General features: G+C 34.9%; 1 pseudogene; it reads left to right on the top strand.

Moving 5' to 3' along the window:
* The first annotated feature begins 2,932 nt into the window (after window positions 1-2,932).
* LOC138307214 (sodium- and chloride-dependent glycine transporter 1-like) lies at window positions 2,933-22,326 on the top strand (annotated as a pseudogene).
* Window positions 22,327-22,968: the final 642 nt, after the last annotated feature.

The following is a 22,968-nucleotide window of genomic DNA, read 5'->3' on the forward strand; positions in this document are numbered from 1 at the left end:
ATACGTAATCAAAATTGATGATTTTCCTCTTCTCGCCAAATTTTGCTAGAAATTTATCATCTTTAGGTAAGAAAAGGCTTGAAATGGATTTGGCCGCCACCTTGGAGCAACTTTATATTTTGCATGGATATGCGTAAATACACGTTACACAACGTGTGAAAATCTCTTTCTGCTCCACGAAGGCGGCCACATTCATTTTTAGTGAAAACCACTCAAAAATGTATGATTTTTCAAGGATTTTTGTGAAAAATGGCGGGAATCTGCATGTTGATGACGTCATAGTGAACATAATTGGCACATGCGGGTTATTTTCAGGATGTAATATGCTAGCAAATATATTCAACTGTTATACGGCAAAATGTGTTGTTCTTTACTGGAGAATTAATTTTGCGGCCATATTCAAGTCTTAACGTACCTTCTCCTTTATTGTAAATTTAAGGAAAAAATAAGCGTTTCTTATCGTGATCTTGTTATAATTTATCGAAAACTGAACATCTAGATTATGTATCTGCTGCCCCTATTGCATGATCTGAAAAGGCGACTAAATTTAGGATCTTATATTTTCTCTTCTTCCTAACTGACTTTAATCTTTCCTAATGCCTCCCTTGCCACCGCCTCACTTTTGGCCTTGAGTTGAGCGTTCGCCCCTGTGACGAAGACTCTGGCCGAGACATACCAACGTCTATTAAAAGTGGTAGTTTCTGCTCCTGCTTAGCGCTCAGCTTAACGGGAGTGGGACGACTGGTTAGCCCGTTGTCAGTATAATGTGACCGGGTGGGGTTTGTTGCTTTTTGTCTTCGACGAACATGCTGCAGTCTCCCAAAACACGCACCTCGCACTTCACACGCGCTACACTGCATACATGGGAGGCCATCCTTATATGACCCTGGTTGTTAATTGAACGTTAAAATAATCAAACAAACAAAGTTTTATATTATTTGACGTCATGTTTTATGCATTGTTTGGGCAAATACGAATTTCAACAGTGTGTGGAGCTACAAAAGTGCTCCGCAAATACGACAGTGCGAGAAAACACTTATGTCGAATTGTTATAAAAAGTTATATCGCTCTGTACGTTGTTAATACTCGTTGCTCTATTTTACTTTCAGGTGCATTTCTGATCCCATACGTTTTCTTCATGTTGGTATGTGGTATTCCACTGTATTTCCTAGAAATCATGACGTCACAGTTTTCTGGGAAAGGGACATGGCGTGTATGGGATTTTAGTCCTCTGTTCAGAGGTTTGTAACCATTGATTTGCATCGCTTTATTTGATATGAATTGGCCAGAATCTTGACTGGGGGACGAAATAGTTTGAAAAAGCTGTCAGATTTTTTTTCGTTATTTTTTTTTTATTTTGTTTGTAGTTATTTTATTTTTCCAAATTTTTATCAGACAATTTTTTAACACATAAACAAGATACAACTTTCATTCCTAGCACATATTATGCATGTAATTTGTTTTACATTGAGACATATAAGTTAGATATTAACTATATTGCCAAAAAAAGAGTAGGCCGTTATAAAGCTTAATTTGTATTAATTATAATACATGAGTAATTCCCTCCACTAATTAATAGTTTAACTCTCGTATACATTTATAGGCTAAGTTACACGCACAGACTCATACCATGACTACATACATACACAACCATTTTCATACAACCATACAAACTTACACATAAGACACCTGCACGTGACAATAACAAACAATCATAGAAGAAGAAATAGAGAGAGAGAAGTTAGGGAAACAGGGACTTCGGGAAAGGTGGGTACAAAAACAAAAAAAGGGGGGGAGGAGTGCTAGTAGCTGAAGTGAAGCTGGGTTAGCAAGAGCAATATTTTAAAGATTATATGATAATTATACCAATTATTATAAGGTTTGAAATTATTTTGTATTGATAAATATATATTGATAACTTTAATTCGCTAGCTGTACCAGTCATCCGTTTCTCCATTCATTTTTTAAAATCTGCAGCTCTTGTTCACCTTGGCTATTAATTATATAGTTCTGAATATTATAGTATTCCTTGATTTCTGTGATTGCTACATATGGATTTAATCTTTTATTGCGACATCTACACTTATAAAAATAGTATTTAATCTAAATGAGAATAACATTGTCTATTTTGTATGAAATTTGATTGAGATTTTGCGAAATTAAACCAAAAAGGATTTTTTCTTTATTAAAGGAAAATAGAATTATAAGAGCGTCGAAGAGTGTTTCCAAACTTTGTAAAAAATTCTGCACTTTTCTGACATTCCCACATAATGTGAATTATTGTTTCTTGTTCAAGATTACAGAGAGGACAGAGAGGCAAGGCAGACAATCCTATTTTAAACATTGAAGAATTTGTGATGTAATAATCTATATTGAAACCACTGAAGCTTAGAATTTGTCGTTACTGTAAAGGAAATTTTATAAATATCAAGCCATTTCAAATGATTTTACTGAACTTAGTCTTCTCATTTTCTCTTCCCTGTAGGAGTAATATTATTTTTGTCATTATATTGTACAGATCCTTTGAGCCTTTTACATTCCTCATGAAATATTCTATATCAGTTGGAATAAAAGGATATTACTATTAAAAGATTTAACCCAATTTCTGATGTAAGGACCAAAATTAAAAAAAACTCTTCAGACCTTGCCTGTAAAATTCCATGAAACAGAGTCGAAGACTTTTTTAAAGTCGATCATTAATAACATGCCCGTAATTGTTTTCTTCAGCAAATTGCATAATATCATAAACTAACCTAGTATTTTCGCCAATATATCTACCTGAAATTAAACCTGATCATCATTGATTAGTTTGCTTAAAGTCCCATTATGCTTTCACCAATCTTTGCTAAAATATACGTTAACATCCCTTATGAAAGGTTCTTCATTTGGTTTCTTTCCAATGAAGATAATTACGAAATCAAAACGGGTTGATTTGCATAGTTAAAAATACCTCGTGTATACGTATATGTTCGATACCCGGATATAGTAAACAAAACAAGCATGGCCGAGAGAGAGGGCAGTTTTGAGCAAACGGTGAGCAATGCAATGTTCTAAAATTGTTTTAGTATATGATACACATTAGATTTCACATATTATAAATGTGTCCTGTCAAAGGTTACTTATAGTTTATATAAAGCTTAATACAAAATACGTATTAATCGAAAAATAGTGGATGTAAATAGTGAAATGCATACATGGGGCACCATATGGGGTATTTTATCGTATAAATATAAACACGTGGCCGTGTCAATTTTGGTGATGATCGGTTGATTTTCTTTCCTCTAGTGTAATAATTTGAGATAAATACGGTATTTATTCCAAACTATATATAAATAAATAAATATCATAATACTACTAATCTATTCATAATTTGAGAGTTAGGAGAGCACAGTATATCCAAATACTTAGAATTAAACATACGCATGGACTAATATAGCTTACTCTATACATGTATTATAACTGCTTTCTATTTTTTCTTTGGGTATTTTATAACGATATTCTTAGGTCTATGAATTATGTGATAGTACATACATGTACATGTAGATGAATGTAGTCGAGATACATATCAATCTGTATGCTGAGACATGTCTGTATTACATTACTTTGCTCATGATCAACGCGGTAAGTGCATGTTTACGTTATTTGTAAATATATGAATATATATCGTATATTACATGTATATATATCTATTCTCAGTATTCATGTACCCAACTTATATGCGTTTGTTAGGATCCAACCTACTTCATTGACATATATACCGTTGCTATTACCTACTTTATTTTTTTTATCAATTATGCATGTAAACATTTTCTGGTATATATTCCAACCGGGGGGCTATATACCGATACATTTCGAGATTTCATTTCTGTATAATTAACTGATTAAATGTTTCTCGATTACGTTTCGTGTGGTAAGAAAAGGATCGTCATACAATTCATCAGAGTATGCGTATTTATACATCAAGTGATTACCAGGTGCATGAGTCTTAATTATCGTATCGGCATTTTTTAAATATAGGCCTGCAATTTTAATAATAAATATGTACACTGACCGAATTAAACTAATCAAAGACTCGCATTTATATTAGTACAAACGTCAGTATTAGAGTAAATCACAAGGGGATATAAATATTGTCAGACTATTGGAGTTTCATCATTAAAAAGTCACAACATATATTATTTTGACCTTGATGCTACCTGGTGGACTATCATTTGCCGTCAGTACGTAATTCTTAGTACCGTATACATGTACGTAGTAAAAAGGAAAAGGGAATTGAAACTGAAATTTCTCTAGTTTCACGAGTGTGCATTCCATTTTACGCTGAACGTGAATTATGTTCATTAGCATTCAGTCCATTTGTTTTCATAGAAAAAGTTCGATTTGTGGAGCAAGTTTAAAAGTTTATGCGCTAAATAAAATATGTAAGAAAAAATAATCGTGATGCCTGCTAGAACTTTACCAAATTAAAAGGGTATTTTCCCCATTTTCTTTTCTTTTAAAGAAGGACTGATCCAGGTGTTTTTTTTAACTTTTTTGCTATACTTTTCCACCAGATCTTAATTCTTCACTTGATGAACTGTATATAAATCATTAATGTACTGTTTTTGTATTCCTTTTCCTGTACAGGTGTTTGGCTTTATAGACATTTTTCTCTCTTTATATATAGACACAGTATTACATATATACATAAGAGAGAGAAATGTCTATAGAGCCAAACACCAGCGGTTCATATACAAAGATGTACATGTATCTTTACATGTAGCATAAACATATATTATGTATATATGTTCCTGCGTGTAGTAATTACAAAGTTCATAATAATAATATTATGCTACAATGTGGATTGTACTCAGTTAGTAATTCATGATCATGATCATTTGTCATGGATATATCCGATAATGCCGATATCGTCGTTGACCCTGTTGTCTCAAACAAACACTGGTCCAAGTTTATGTTCGGTCTTCGATGGAGTAGAACATGTAGGCTTACCAGACTTCGTATGTATATGTATGTATACATCGCTGTATTATTATAAAAAGAAACAAAGTGTAATATCTATATAGCTGGTAACGACATGGCGTGTTTGTGCTTACTTTCATTTGTTTACGAGTTTTGTCGAGCCACCCCGTTGGAGGCCTCTTCATGATCAGGTAACACAAACGTGTGTTCGGTTTCGATGTACACAAACGTATGTTCGGTTTCGATGTACATTTCAATAAAGCTAGATTAGGCCCAATAGGCATCTATAAATCTTTATTACAGAATACATAAGATTAGCAAATACCATTGTAATTATAATTTTGTTAATTGATTGCTTTCCATTCAAGAACAAAAACATTTTGAACAGTTTTAGCCTAGTTTTCTATAGTACATATATATATATATGTACAACATGTATTTGTAGGTCCACGCGTGGATTGCGTGGGTTCGTAACGTGCTAGCGATCGAGCAACTTGACCGCTAAATTGTCGTTGTTTGAATGTGTGTTCGATTCGCTGACACGTATTTGGCGAGTCTTCAGTGCGTTGGCCATGCACGTATATGCATGATGTTGAAGTTTGTTAGGGAAATTCCACTCTTTATGTGCCTACGCATGCGTACTAGATTGTTTTGGCTCTGGGGCGGAACTACGGATTTCCCCCTCTCCGAAGAGGGGTTTTCTATTGTTTTTGGAAAACACAGAAATGTTTGGTATTTTTTATTACCGGATATTTTCATAAGGAAATATGCTCTACTATTCAGCAAAGTTTGGTACTTTATGACGATATTTTTTCACCCCAAAACATAATGGGGCTTTAATGCAATTTTAATTCTACTTGCTATGGATCCTGAAGCAAGTTTATAAACAATATTTAACAGTGAAATTGGACGCCAATCTTTTAAAACTGTTAAGGTTTATCTCCGTGTTGAATACATGTAATAATGCCTTCTCTTTGAGTAATCGATAAATTCTCTTTGGTATAACCACAGTTAATGGAACGAACAATAAAAACGCCTAGCTGTCTCCAAAAACATTTAAAAATTCAACTGTTAATCCATCCGAGCTAGGACTTTTATTATTTTTCATATTTTTTTAATGTTTTGGCTGCTTCTTCTAAAGAAATTAAACCTTCAAGACTTTTAGACTCAGTGTTGTCCAACTTCGGTATCTCAAAATTGTTAAGAAAATCATTTAGATTTACATCTTCAATATCATAGCTATCATCATATAATTTATCAAACAAAAACCTAACTTCCTCTAAAATTTCATCCTGGTCTGTTATAGTTACATCAGCTTTTTCTAACATTGGTATTATTTTAGATGTAAAATTCCTGTTCTCTAAATTAAAAATAAATAATTGGTTGGCTTTTCTCCCTCCTCCTGCCACTTTGCCCTAGATCTAATAATACTTCCCTTTATTTTGTTTTACCGTAATTGTTCTAATTCTTTTTTCTTATTTTCTAACACATCCATATCTATAGTTCCCTGCTCTTCCAATTATTCTATTGTTTTCTTTAAGTCAACCTCTTGCAGATTTATTTTCATGTGCGTGGTCATCTCGCCCGAAGGGCACAACAAAAACTTTATGTATATAAATACAAGGACGAAATGGCGCTATCAAGTGACGAAGCAATGTGTAACCAAGAGGCCCAAGGGCCTTAACGGTCATTCGACTACCTTGGCAAAAATGATATAGGAAATTAATTAGATATGGTGTCATAGTAGGAATCTTTGATTTGGTATTAACCAGAGATAACTCTTTGTGAAGATTATTTCAGGATCATTTCAGGCAAGTTTCAGCAAAAACGCAGTGGAAGAACTGTAGTACAAATTCAAAATGTTTTTTTTTTTTTTTTTTTTTTTTCAAAATGGTGGCTGTGACTCAACGAGTTCACTTCAGATATTTTCTTATTCAGTTTCAGCAATTTTAAGATGAAGCAATCAAAATTAGTTGTTGCGGCGGTTTTTCCTGTCATACTGTCATAATTCTATTTTTAAAATTTGCTACGTTATTGATTCGATATTTTCTTGCTTACGAAGAAACAAATCTCGCATCACGCGTCTGTTACTACTAGAAACGACGAATGGTGATATGAAGCTAATAAAAACACGAAAAACTTCACATAAACACATTGAATATTGGGGGATTCCAGAAATGCATATTCTGTTTATTTCACTTCTAGTGTTCGCAGTACCATGTATCTACAACGTGTTAATAATCTCCACAGGTCTTGGGATAACATTCCTTATCATCAACTGGATTGTGGCGACATATATCATGCTACAGAAGCCTTGGATCATCGAGTACATCGTAGCGTCATGTTCTTCAGAACTGCCGTGGGTTTCATGTGATAATGAATGGAACACTGCGGCCTGTGTCCGGTCAGGCTACTCGGCGAGTCACGTGTCTACAGTTGTTAATGTCAGCATTAATAACAACATATCAGTACGTGTTGTACTACAATAATTTATCAGCTCAATTATTGCCTCTTTGATTTCAGTGTAAACTGCATTACGTCGATGTATGAGTAGTTGAATTATATTTTACCAAAGGTGACAGATCAAAACCAATTGACAGATCGTCAGCATTCACTCAAACCGCACGTCACTTTGTGTTTTGTATGCTACGATGTTTGCTTCGATTTTTGAATAGTGAACGTGTGTTAGCGAGCACGAGTCATGGCTATATAATGTCTGGTCATTTGAAATAGACTGATACTATTTTACATGGGCAATGACGTCATATTTAGAATAAGAACAAATTGACGTATTTGTAATAATTACCATTAAATATTTTTGTGTCGCCTGCAACGCAAGGGCGACACTTAGGTATCACTATGTCGGCGTCGGTGTCGTCGGCGTCGGCGTCCGGGAAACGGTTTCCGTGCGATAACTGAAGTATTTATTGTCCGATTTCAACTAAATTTGGTGTATAGCTTTATATCAATGAGATCTCAGATGAGTTCGATAATGGTCAATATCAGTCAATATTTACAAGAGTTACGGGACTTTAAAATCGTCAAAACAGAAAAATCCATGGTTTCCGCTCGATAACTTAAATATTTATCGTCCAATTTCAACCAAATTTCATAAATTGTTTTATATCAATGAGTTCTCGGATGAGTTCGATAATGGTCGAAATCCGTCAATATTTGCAAGAGTTACGGAACTTTAAAATCGTCAAAACAGAAAAATCCATGGTTTCCGTTCGATAACTTAAATATTTATCGTCCAATTTCAACCAAATTTCATATATTGTTTATATCAAAGAGACCTTGGATGAGTTCAATAATGGTCAAATTCCGTCAATATTTTCAAGAGTTACGGGACTTTAAAATCATCAAAACAGAAAAATCCATGGTTTCCGCTCGATAACTTAAATATTTATAGTCCGATTTCAACCAAATTTGGTATGTTGCTTTATATTAATGAGATCTTAAATGGGTTCGATACTGGTCAAAATTTGTCAATATTTGCAAGAGTTACGGGACCTTAAAATAGTCGAAACATGGCTTCCGCTTGAAAACATCAGTATTTATTGTCCGATTCCAACCAATTTGGTATATTGCTTTATATCAATGAGATCTTAGATGGGTTCGATACTTTTCAAAATCCATCAATATTTGGTTAGTTATGGAACTTGATTTCTTCACCTAAATTATAATCAATATTTTCAACTGTAAATAACTATTTTTTGTGATGCTGTGCAGGCGACACATCCACTTACGTGGAATTCTTGTTAACATATATATGTTGTTTTTTTAGATGAGATATTTTAATACCTCGGACTTGCTTCTGGATGGTAGCAGTAACACGTCGCTTAATCCTATGTCATCAGTGGAGGAATTTTGGAAGTTAGTGTAACTAATGACGTAAAAGGGGGTTTTGTTGAAAAACCGGTCAATACAGAATTTTTATGTTACCCGAAAAATAAAATGTCTTGTTGTTTAGGTAACCGATACAAAACGTGTCTTAATTACTCGAGATTATCATGAATGTTCTGAAACGTAAATGGCTATCAAACATGATGAAAACGTAGTTGTGATAGAATCGTCAATTATGGTAGTGTTGCTAACTTATAATTTCCTTTATTACTTTTTTATCAACATATAAACAGAACTGGATAAATTGCTAGTCACCCGTCAACTTGTAGCAATATACCATGTTCTAGCAGTATTGTACTGGGGACTGGAATCATCGGAAATTACGTAAAGATAAATATGATACAGGTATTTAGTGTCTTGACGAGGTTTCCTATCCTCAACAGTTACAGAATCCTTAATTTGTCCTCCGGTATTGACGATATTGGCAGGGTCAACTGGAAATACCTTCTATATCAGCTTGTTTGTCACGTGGTTATTTGGTTGTCATTGGTAAAAAGTGTCCAGTCAATTGGTAAGGTAAGTCGGAACTATTCTCATTCTTATTATAAATTTGTGCAACAACAAACTGTTACCTGGTTCATTTCAGATGATTTTAATGTTCAGATAACTTAGCACTTAATATGACCTACCAAACAAACGACCATATAAAACATTCATATTTTAACGTTTCGTTGGAACAATATCTTCAGAGACAAAGATCATAATGAAATATACATCTAATTACGGTTCATATCATTTAACTTGATTATACTTGAACAATGATGGGAAGGTTTTCCATTTTTTCCAAAAAATAATGGCAGACCGTGATTATTGTACTCGAGTTATCTTCATATCACCGCAGATAATGACAATTGATTTGGTATGTCCAATACATTATCAAACACCTTTGTGCGTAAAAGTGTGCCGTTGATTCATATTTTTCTCTATATATCTTCAATGCATATTTGTTTGCTTCTAAAATGCATAGCCTAATTTATTAAACCTTTCGCTTTCATATATATATTTACTAACATTTGTCTGTATTTTACTAACATTTGTCTCCTTCACTTTGTTCCCAGTTTTATTCTGTACAAGTTGGTCGAGTATATGAGTATAATTTAAGTTCCATGTCTGTAGATGATGTACGTAACAGCTATATCCCCTGTAGTACTGACCATCATTATCTGGATCAGAGCCCTCACACTTCCGGGAGCCACGTCTGGTATGGCCTACTTTATCACGCCGAATTTCAACCGTCTCGCTCACCCAGAGGTAAGAAAATTCAATAATTACACAAAATTTTATTATTTCTATGTATGGTTTGGCCCCAAATATGTATGTAATTAAAGATACATCTTGAGTTTGTTCAGCGAAGTGCTCTATGATTTCTAGATGATAAATGTAGTCATTTGTTTACTTTTTTACTTAGTTTTTTTGCATAATTTGGACGGTTACGATGACTGCCGTGCAATTTCTTACGGCGATGTACTCTGTATTTAAAATGTTTCAGTTTAATTACTAAATAACATATAAACATATGCACCGGGGCTAATCGTACAAACCGGGCTACGCTATTTAAGCTCGTGAAAACGCTTCTTATACATAGAAAACTGTCGTCTGAGGGAACGTATGTGCTAAATATTTGCTCGGTGTTCAATTCACGGTCAAGAATCCAAATATGCATGTAGCCCACGGAACAGTTGAGGGTTTCACCAATAGGTAGAAGCAAAATTGATGTTTTATTGTATTATACTTTGTCCTGTATTTTGCGCACAGTATAGACGGGTATGTCATATCATGGTTGAAAAGTGTTATATTTGTTATATATTCAAACAGACATATGTCTGAACGAGAGAGTTAAAATTTGATTCAGTTCATTAAACTATCAGATTTCAATGATTAGGTGACTTTTTCTTGTTGAATGTAATAACTACATTTTCTAAATTACGCATGTGAAAACGCTGCAGACTATGCATATGGAACTTTTATAAAATTAATAATACAAGGCAGTGGATATTAGTTTTTGAAATATAATTTTTTCAATCGAAAATCATTTCCATGACAACAGATATGTATATATACAGGCGATATTTTATTTGTTTTATTGATAGAATCTAGTAAATCTATCTTTTCTTATGGAAACAGATCAAGTTCGTTTAATTTTGATAGTTCCAAGAATTGAACTAGCAATATGTCCAAGTTAAAGATTTTTAGAACAAATCTGACGTTCCATCAAATTGAATACTACGTTCCGTTGGAACGAAACTGGTTCATCTGTTAGTTCTCGTTTGAGGGTTCCAAGTTATAAGACGTTTATCTGTCATCTTAAATAATTCATGCTTAGAATGTGATTTGTTCACAAAGTATAAACCAGAATGTTCCCAATTTTTTTTTTATTTCGTTGTTCACAGATGAAGCGTTTAACTGTTTTCACTTGGCTATAAAATCAGAATAGGTTGGATTACAATGCGAAAACGTGACTGAAGTTATTCTTTATACACTGTATTTCAATTCAAAACACATGATAATCATATATAGTAAATCTCAGATGATTTGAAGATTGTCTAATACCTTATTGGATTATATATATACATGTATGAAAATGCTTAAAATAAAAAATATCTGTTTTACACGAAAAATGACTTTTGAATTTGTTTGTTTAGTTGATCATTTACAACCAGGGTAACTTAAGGACGGCCTCCCATGTGTGCGGTGTGGAGCGCATGGAGCGTGTTTTGGAAGACTGCGGTATATTCGTGTTGTATCTTCTTGTATAGTGGAAGTCTTGTCCTTTTTAAAAAGATCATAACCTAAATTTAGAAGTTCGTTCATGCGACAGGGCCAGCACGTACTATTCTACGGAAAAATGAACATATGATTAAGGAACTAATATGTATCCACTGCCTTGTATGTTGTTCACTATACTGGTAAGCGTTTTCGCATTCGTGATTTAGAAAACATAGTTATAACAGTAACTTTCAACAAGAAAAAGTCACCTAATCATTGAAATCTGCGATAATTTTATGAACTGTTTAGATTATATTTGTTTGAATATATAGCAAAAATCACACTTTTTAACCATAATATGACATACCCGCCTATACTGTGTGCGAAATACAGGTCAAAGTATGATTATGATACAATAAATCATACATTTTAATTCTACGCATTGGCCAAACATATTTTTAGACTTTCAAGGCCTGACACACATAACAACCCTGTCACACTAATTTTAATTACAATAGAAGAAACAAGACACATGTATCAACTGTTATGATACATTTTATGCAATAAATGCATTGGCAAGCGGAGGCCAAAAGCGGAATATAGCAAAGTTTGGCCCTCATTCATTAGAACGCCACAACAGAAACGTAAAAATGTCAGAGATACCCGAGGCATCAGAAAGCCGCTTCACCCAGTTTCAGTGAAGTGAATTTTCGGGAAAAAAGCGAATCCATGTGAACTTGGAAGACGTTAGAGAGGAATAGTAAATTGAAATATTTTGTTTCAGGTATGGATAGAGGCAGCGTTCATGGCTTTCTACACTCTGGGACCAGCTTGGGGAGGACTGGCCATGATTGGAAGTCACAATAGATTCTCAGACAATTGTTACCGGTAAGGAATTGTTTACTTTATCAATAATTTCTTTGATGTGTTGTGGCAGTTTAATCCTTCAGTTGTCGTTACATTGGAGTGTATTTTTTTTAATTTCAGCATATATGGTATGATTTAGGCATTTTCTGGTTGTGCTAGCAGGGTTTTCGTCAAACAGTATAGTCCTACATCACTGAATTACACTTCACTTATCTCCCGCCATGTGCTTACTTAAATTGAAAGATGAATGCACTAAAATGCGACAGGGTTTGTGACACAATTACTTGATTTAACTTTTACTGGTAGCTTACCCCCATAAATGCTTCATGTTCGCACTCATCCTTAATTACAGGAAAAACACTGTGGAATAGTTACATTTCCCCATTAAATTAATGTTTTGTTATTCCTGCAGTGGAAAAAAAACTGTGACGAAGTAGCGGCTCTCCATCCCATCCTTATATTTTTTATTCTTAAATTTTGTTATTTGTTGCGTATCAGATGGCTGTGTTACCCTATAGATCATGTACATATATACTTCCTGTAGTTTAATTATTTCTGATCATGGTTTAGTAAAACCAAAAATATAGCAATTATCACTTTTTTGTGTCACACACTTCAAGCCACCAAATCAATAGATGAACACGCGGTACCTTAAGCCTATGAAGTAGGTGTACGGACTTTCTATCAATGACTCTATCATTGGCACGGTGGTGACTGTCAGTTTTAACAGTATTTTGTTTGTTTTACAGTGACGCTATCAGTAGCACGGTGTTGACTGTAACTTATAAAAGTATTTTGTTTGTTTTACAGTGACGCTACCATTGGCATGGTGGTAACTGCTAGTTATAACAGTATTTTGTTTGTTCGTCAGTGACGCTATCATTGGCACGGTGGTGACTGTCAGTTATAACAGTATTTTGTTTGTTTTACAGTGACTATCATTGGCACGGTTGTGACTGTCATTTAAAACAGTATTTTATTTGTTTTTCATTGACGCATTTGTTTTTCATTGACGCTATCATTGGCACGGTGGTGACTGTCAGTTATCACAGTATTTTGTTTGTTTTTCAGTGACTCTATCATTGGCACGGTGGTGACTGTCAGTTATAACAGTATTTTGTTTGTTTTACAGTGACGCTATCATTGGCACGGTGGTGACTGTCAGTTATAACAGTATTTTGTTTGTTTTACAGTGACGCTATCATTGGCACGGTGGTGACTGTCAGTTATAACAGTATTTTGTTTGTTTTACAGTGACGCTATCATTGGCACGGTGGTGACTGTCAGTTTTAACAGTATTTTGTTTGTTTTACAGTGACGCTATCATTGGCACGGTGGTGACTGTCAGCATACATGGGAGGCCGTCCTTACATGACCATAGCTGTTAATAGAACGTTAATAAATCAAACAAACAAAAAAAGGTTATAACAGTATTTTGTTTGTTTTACAGTGACGCTATCATTGGCACGGTGGTGACTGTCAGTTTTAACAGTATTTTGTTTGTTTTACAGTGACGCTATCATTGGCACGGTGGTGACTGTCAGTTATGGACTGTTTAATGGTCTCGTCATCTTCTCTGTGATCGGTGTACTGTCACACGAAAGTGGTATTCCAATAGATAAGGTTATAACATCAGGTATGTTCTATGTAAAAACATTTTCCTGCATTTACAATTAATCACAGATAAACATATCGTGCTTACTTTAAATAACGCTTTTCTTCCAACTGGACGGTTTAATTAGTAGAGTAGGATCTCGGTGTTAAGGTAGCTCCATACTTTTGGGAAAACCCATGTCATTTTTTTCTAACAGGTCTTATTTTCTTGCATTTTTCATGTAGATTTCAAATCTGTAAAGATAAATGGGTGTTCTCGAACTACTTTTTGAGATATTTGAGCTTGAAATATACCATCCATGCAAATTTGCTGACCGAAAATAGAAAAATTCGTAAAATTATGCTTTCTGTAATATTAGGGTGAATATAGTCTCGATCCTGTTGATTTTTTGTCCTAAATTTCTTACGATAGAACAATATACAAAACTATTTTATTTTTACAAATGCTTACTAATTTTTGTTATTTCCAAGGACCCTTTCTATACGTAATTATCATGTTTTGCCATATTTTCGCCCGTAAAAAATCAATGAATAGACCAAAAAGGAAATGAAAACCCATGTCAATTTCACAATATTTGTATATGATATGCCAAAGGTAATATGTTTTTCAAATATCATACAAAAACACGGGGTCCTCGATCAAAATTTCACAATTTTGTAAGCTTGAAGTTTGTAACTCGCAACCCTACCCCCATTTCATCCAGTGCTAAGATGGGTTATATTTGACTATTTTTTGAAAATCATGCCGCAAAAAAACATTCCACATCAGTTCATACGTTTTTGTGATATTATATCTGGTTTATGTCTGTTTGTTTTTATGATTTTCTCCAAATTGTGTGTTTAAAGGAAATCCGTATGCGATTTTTTTAGAATTCCGGAATTTCGGTCCGGCTGGGTCCCCTCTTATGATTTATAGCGACGAACGCCACTTCCGGTGTTTAAAAATCCATTCCCATTTACGACAGGGACCGCAAAAACCACATAGATAGCATATAATTTTTCACTTCACTGCTTTTATTTGATTTATTTAATGATTTTAAACATTCAATATTATATGTAGACAATTTTCACCCATTGAAAAAATATCCAAGTGTGATGTCGTGGCGTATCGGAAACCATTCTGGAATTCAAAAACAACCTCCGCAACTTCCGGTATAGCGTCATATAAACATTGGCGCGATTTCTTAAAAAGTATGGACCTACCTTAATAACAAGATTACAAAATGTGGGAATAAAGACGTTATTACAAAAGTATCGGTGTATTCTGTATCGGATAATCAAACGGTATTTTCAAACTTTTCTGCTATAATTGCTATGTAATGTACCAAGTCAGATGCTTGGCTTTTAACGATGTGTTCACAGATATTTCGCCCTGAATGTTGGGACTTGGACGTACTGCCCCTATAGCATGATCGTAAAAAGCTAATTAAATTATCTTTTCTCTTCTTATTTAATAAATAATTATTCTTCCTATATATAGCTAAGGTCTCCCTTGACACCACCTCACTTTTGGCCTCCTGTTAAGCGCTCTCCCCTGTGAGGTAGGCTCTGGGCTCTGCCCCGTGTCTTAGACAAACCATAGTCAACACAAGATATACCGTAGTCCCAAAGAAGACGCACCTTGCATTTCACACAGGTGTGACACCACATACTTGAGAGGCCATACTTGAATGTTGATAAGAACGTAAAAATAATTAACTAAACAGAACCTCTGAGATCATTTAAGTATACGTGTAGCATTGCAAATTCCATTATAATACTTCAATTTCTGATATATCCACTGAAAATTCTTTCTAATTTAAACATGTACATAACAATGAATGTGCAATTCTAATCTATATACAATGTACTTCAAAATTTCTTAATTTATTCCACTTAGATATTTTATATATAATGTAGATGATAGTAAAATAAGACTAATGCATCGATAAAGGATGGTTTTGGGACAGTTTTTTTTTACATTTTTCTCTGTTTTAGGTGGATTTTCCCTGGGGTTTGTAGCCTACCCACAGGCTATCACGTATTTCCCTGGGGGGGGGGGGGGTATTTCCCTGTACCACAAGTCTGGGCCGTCCTCTTCTTCATAGTACTACTGCTACCAGGCATGGATTCTCAGGTCAATAAAAAATGGGATTTATTTGCTTGCGTATTTTTTTTAATTTTAATATTCTTAAAAAAAAGCATTTTTCATAAGGTTTCTATTGTCAATGATTCCCATTTGAAATTACAACCTAAATCCTAATTTATGTAGGAAGCAGTTGTTGGTGGTGGATACAAAAACACGTGTTATTCTTACTTTGCTCTAATTCTCCAAGTTATTTGAACTTTTGTGTCTACAGACGCTTCTTATGGAGCCAGTATTTTGTGTTATTGAAGAGATATTCCCAGACACAATTGGAAAAAGACGGATTCCTCTTCTGACTGGAGTGACAGTGATTACATTCTTACTAGGGATTCCCTTGGTCACTCAGGTATACGATGTTATTTGTCTTAATGGTTTAATGCATAATAGTTAAGTGTTTACCGATAAATAATGTGGTCTTTAGTAATAATATTTACGTGTCGTACGAAAATTACTGATAGTTGCCGCGGAGAAAAGGTTAAGTAAAACCATGGGTTCCTAGATGGGAAAGTCACCGTGAAAATAATATTATTCACATTTGTTGTGTTTAAAATGTAAACTGACTCAGAAAGCAAATTGATTTGATTTAGGCGGGAATCTACATGTTCCAACTGATTGATTGGTACACTGCCACGTGGAGTATCCTCCTTATTGCTGTAATAGAGTCAATCGTGTATTCCTGGATATATGGTTCGTATCTTGATTTTCTCGCTTTAATCTGCCGATAGCATTTGTAACATGATGCCGGCGAGATATTGGTCAACATTCCTTAAAACAACGGAGCACAGGGCTGGTTACTTCATTGAACTTGAATTTTATAGCACCGTTTTCAACAACTTCTTTAGGGCAACTTCAGAGCTTTAAAACGATCGTGTGGTCATCACTACGCTATCTGAAACCTTTGCTTTTTTATGGTGTGTATCAATATATTTATCAAAGAACAGTTTAACGTTAATACTTCTTGTTTTCCAGATAACATGATATTGATTTTATAATTATCATATTAAAATATATTCCCAATGATATCCAGGTGGTGACAGGTTGAGTCGGGACTTCCAACTGATGCTTGGTAGACCGTTACCAGTGTTTGTACGAGTATCTACGGCCTTCGTCACACCAGGTGTGCTTGTGGTTAGTAAAATACTTAAATAAACAACAAAGTTCTTATTGATGTTACAGTAAGCTCCGGTATTCGAGAAGTCATTACGACCTTTAAAAACATATCGTAAATATTCGTGAAATCAGACAAGATGTTTAACACCAAAGTTACTCCACGTGCCACAAAAAAGTCGCATGGGAGGCCGAAATCTAAATTATCTATATTATGGTTCGTTTTTAGCTCACCTGCCCGAAGGGCAAGTGAGCTTATGCTATGGTGCAGTGTCCGTCGTCCGTCCTTCGTACGACACAACTTGGCAATATGGAATCATGAACGATCTTCATGATATCGGTATACGTGGTAATTTGCCTAAGTTTATTTCAAACTTTATATCTGACAGGCATTTCAAAGTTCGAACGGGTTCAACTTATTCAGAAACAGAAACAAAGGAGATGGGCGTCCCTCAGGGTGGTATCCTGTCCGTCACACTTTTTGGATTAAAAATTAACAGCTTAACTAAATGTTTTTGCCAATCTACGGAAGGGTCTCTATTTGTGGATGATTTCTTGATCTGTTACAGATAAAAAAACATGCACACTATAGAATGACAACTACAACAATGTTTAGGCAAATTACAAAATTGGGCTGACGAAAATGGCTTTAGATTTTCAAGATCAAAAACTGTCTGTATGCACTTGTCAAAAACGAAAACCACACAATGATCCTGATCTCACAATCAATGGAGTTAAAATTCCAGTAGTTGAACAAACTAAATTTCTTGGACTAATATTTGATTAGAAACTGTCCTTTGTTCCACATATGAAACATCTGAAGGATAAGTGCTCGAAGGCGCTGAACATTCTACGAGTTCTTTCCCATTCTGATTGGGGTGCAGACCGTGAAATGCTTCTACGTATCTATCGGACACTTATTAGATCAAAACTTGACTACGGCTCTATTGTCTATGGATCGGCTCGCAGCTCCTATCTACAGATGCTTGACCCTATACAGAATCAGGGACTGCGTCTCACACTTGGAGCTTTTCGAACAACACCTGTGAAGAGTCCATGTGGAAGCTAATGAGCCATCTCTAGACGATCGACGAAAGAAATTATCCTTACAGTATGCTGCTCAACTGAAATCCAAGCCCAAAAATCTAGCATTTAACCTTGTATTCTTTCCACAACATCAAGAAATATTTACACAAAATCAAAAGCTCATACCAACATTTGGCATCAGAATTTCAATTTTTTTGCTGGAACTAAATATAAATTTCGACACCATTGACGAGTACACCGTATCGGATATACCACCATGGCTCATTCAAACACCTGATATCAATTTATCTCTACATGAGAGGGCAAAATCCAGTGCAATACCCGAAGAACACAAATCCTCCTTTCAGGAGTGCATTAGGGCTTTCCCTGACCATGTTCAGATCTTCTACACTGACGGATCAAAATATGGTGATAATGTTGCGGCAGCATGCTGTACATCTAATCACTGCTCCTCTATCCGACTCCCGGATGTTGCCTCCATTTTCTCTGCGGAAGCATGTGCTATCGGTCTGGCGCTTGACCATATCGAAGAACACCGCATTGAAAAGGCAATCATCTGTTCTGACTCTCTCTCGATTCTTCAGGCTTTGAAATCAAGAAACCCTAGAAACACATTAATCCAAAATCTTTTGATCCGAACATTTCGATTGTCTTCTAAAACTCAAATTACTTATCTCTGGATTCCCAGCCATGTGGGTATAAAGGGAAATGAAAAGGCCGATAAAGCAGCTAAGACTGCTCTTCGCCTAGCACAAACACATTTGAAACTACCTTACACCGACATCAAACCTTACATTCAGTCAGCCATTAAACACCATTGGCAACAAAGGTGGTCTACCGAAACAAACAATAAACTGTTTAAAATACAACCTACACTTAATCCTAATCTGTCCAGTCGGAGAGACCACAGAGAGGAAGTTGTTCTCTCTCGGCTCCGAATTGGACACACATATTTTACACATTCCTATCTATTGAGAGGGGAGGATCCTCCTACATGCCATGCATGTGATTCTCCTCTCACAGTGGAGCATGTTTTATTGCATTGTATTGATTTAAAACACATACGAGATAAGTACAATGATGTCTCCGACATGAACACTTTGTTTCATGCCGTGAGACATAGTCGTATTTTCAAAAATCTCAAAGAGATCGGCATTTTTGACAAAATGTGAACGTTATCTAATCTCATCTTATATTCACATCAATACAACACTCATCGTTTCGTCAACATTTTGCATGAGTTTTCTCATGTGTTTTAGCCAAAACTATTTTATCCTATGTACTTCTTTTTATTAAATCAACATTTACAATTTTGTTTTAGTTTTTGCTTGCCTTTTTCTTATCCTGATCTTTTAGATACAGTCCTTGTTTATATCCTGGTACTAATGCCTACCCTGTAGGTTGGCCCTAAATTACCTTAGTTGTCGATGGGCCGTAAAACTCAAACAAACAAACAAACACACAAACCGTCCTTCGTCCAGCCGTCGGTTCGTCCGTCTGTCCGGCCGCCCAGCGTCAACTTTTCCATTTAAACAACTTCTTCTCCAAAACTTGGAGACCTAGAATTTGACTTATAACATGCTGAGATGAGGGGCTATCAAGTTTGTTCAAATGAATGACCTTGACCTTCATCCAAGGTCACAGGGGTCAAATAGGTGAAAATCTTTAACAGACTTCTTTTAAATAACCAAGAGGCATAGAGACCTAAAATTGGACCTGTGACATGATGGGATGCATGGCTACAAAGTTTGTTTAAATGAACGATTTTGACCTCCATTCTAGGTCACAAGATCATATAGACTATAATCTTTAAACAACTTCTTCTTAATAACCAAAAGGCATAGGGACCTGATATTGGGCCGCTGGGATGAAGGGCTTACAAGTGTATTCAAATGAATGACCTTTACTTTCATTCAAGGTCAGAAGGGTCAAATAACCTAAATTATTTAAATGACTTCTTTTTAAGAACCAAGAGGCCTAGGGACCTGATATTGGGCCTGTGACATGCTGGGATCAAGGGCTACAAAGTGTTTTTTTTTTTTTCAAATGAATGACCTTGACCTTTATTCAAGGTATCTTCTTAATATCCAAGAGGCAAAGGGGCCTCTAATGTGCTTAGGCATGATATAAATTCTTATTCTCTTCTCCTATTTGTTAAGTATGAATCATGCATGATTACCAGATAGCAGGTGAGGGGTTCGGGCCCGTTGGGCCCTTGTTTTCAAAGCTATTTCCATCAACACAACTAATTGTGATAATGTATTCATACATTTTATATGTGAACTTTAATGTTATTTAAGGATTAACTTGAATAGATTTTTTATGTTATGGAGATATTTTTCATTGGCTTAAAAATTTACTTTATCAGCCCATAAAGGAATATATCTCCATAACATAAAAAATCTATTCAAGTTAATCCTTAAATAACACAAAAATCTGAGTGTACTCTAAATAAACCGCGAAGCGGTTTATGATGAGAGTACACTCAGATTTTTGTGTTATATCTCCATAACATAAAAAAATCTATTCAAATTAATCCTTATAACTCAATTTACTAAAGATAATCTCTTCAACATTTAAAATTCATTTTGGGACTCTTTTGTCTATGAAATCATTACGCCGTCATCTCAGCCAATCAGAAGCAAATTTTAAACGGCGACGCCATTTTTTCCTTTATGGGCTGATAAAGTAAATTTTTAAGCCAATGAAAATGCTCGTAACAAGCAAAATTGAATTATAATTTTATAACAAATAGTTTTAAGACTTAAAAAAACCCATGTTTTACATTTCAGTTCTTAGTGGTTGTCAGTATATTTAAATACAAACCTCCCAGCTACGGCAACTATGAGTATCCTGGCTACGCTCAAATTATTGGATGGTGTTTCTCTATCATACCAATCATCCCGAGCATTATCTACATGATTTGGATTGTCAAAAATCAGGATGGAATCTTAAAGAAGGTATTTTTATCACAACGCTTTAAATACGGCAAACTTCCATATTTCAAAAATAATTTATGTTTGTATTTTACCGCAGCTCTACGTCGGCGTATTAGGGCCACTATATAATTTTATTTATCATCTACGTACATGTAAGTATCTTGTACGTACAAGTTGGTATCTTGCACGTACATGTTAATCTCTTGTATGTTCAACTTAGTATCCTTTACGTACAACATATTATCTTGTACGTACAACTTAGTATCTTGTACGTACAACTTAGTATCTTGTACGTACAACTTATTATCTTGTAGTTACAAGTTATTATCTTGTTCGTACAAGTTAGTATCTCGTACGTAAAGTTCTTATCAAGTTTAGTTGATCTACTGTTCACAACCGAAGAATGTTTAAAATTTAAATATGCTGCTCACCTAAAGACTGAGAGAGTCCGTGACCTGGGACTAACTGAACTCGTTTTGAAGACAGTATTTAAACAAATGAATAGTATACAGTATGTACGTGGCGTTTTATCAACAATGATTTCTAATTGACAGAGATTGTCTTCCCTGCTAGACCCCTCGGTAGATTGGAAACCAGCAGACAAGAAAGCTAGACCAGTCTATCAGGGGCTGGAGAGGAACTACAAACGATCCTTTAAGGACCTGATCTTGTTTAATTTGATGGGACGTGGGGGATACGAACAAGGAACTAGAGAAACTGAGGACAAACATTTAGAGATGGATATCATCAATAAAGATATTCATGTGTGATGTTCTCATATATAGAGACAAGTTGTGATTCATACCGACTTATCGGTTTACTAGTTGTCGAACAATTTATACAATATTTGATTTTGAATCAATCGTAATCGAAACACGACTTCGCCTATCAGATTTTACCAATAGTATGTAACGACTGTAGACATCCAGATACGTCCACGCTAATCCAAATGAATACAATAAACTCATATAAGTACCAAAATCCGTGGACATGAATTAAAAATATTGTTTACAAGAATAAATCAAATAACTTGATATTTGACTAATAAATCTGAATCAGAAAAAAAGTTTTTTATTTTATTTCCAGGCTTCAATATGGTGCAAAAAATTCAAGAAACTTTGACATGCACTGATTTAGCGCACTTTGAAAACTATATTTCAAGTGCGTTGATCAAGTCCGTAATTATTTTTTCATACTGTGTAATTGTTAAATCTGAGTGCTGGGTGTGTATTATATGTCTAGACTCGCAAGGTAAGAAAGACGTATAGGCATTGCTTTACCGTTGTTGCTGTATGTGTTTTTCTCATGAATGTTATATGTCACCCATAAACTTTCAATTATCTCCAGCGCCATCAGTGATATTGACCTGAACTAGTTATAAACTTGTGATCTGGTATTTCCATTATTAAGCATCCTATTCAATGTGTTTATCGCTTTAATAATTAAAGATCTTCCACTGCCGATAGGGCATTAACGATACTCCTCAATTGAATTATAATTGGGTGTTTAATCGTGTGTATATATGTCTAATGAACACAAAAATAATTTATGGTAATTCATTTTGCTTTTGATTTGTATGTTTGATTATTTTAATGTCCTATTAACAGTCAGGGTCATGTGTGAAGTGCGAGGTGCGTGTTTTGGGAGACTGCGGTATGTTCTTGTATAGTGGAACTGTTGCCCTTTTTATGGTGCTAT

The sequence above is a fragment of the Argopecten irradians genome, chromosome 14 (genome assembly GCF_041381155.1).
Source record: "Argopecten irradians isolate NY chromosome 14, Ai_NY, whole genome shotgun sequence".
Classification (NCBI taxonomy): Eukaryota; Metazoa; Mollusca; class Bivalvia; order Pectinida; family Pectinidae; genus Argopecten; species Argopecten irradians.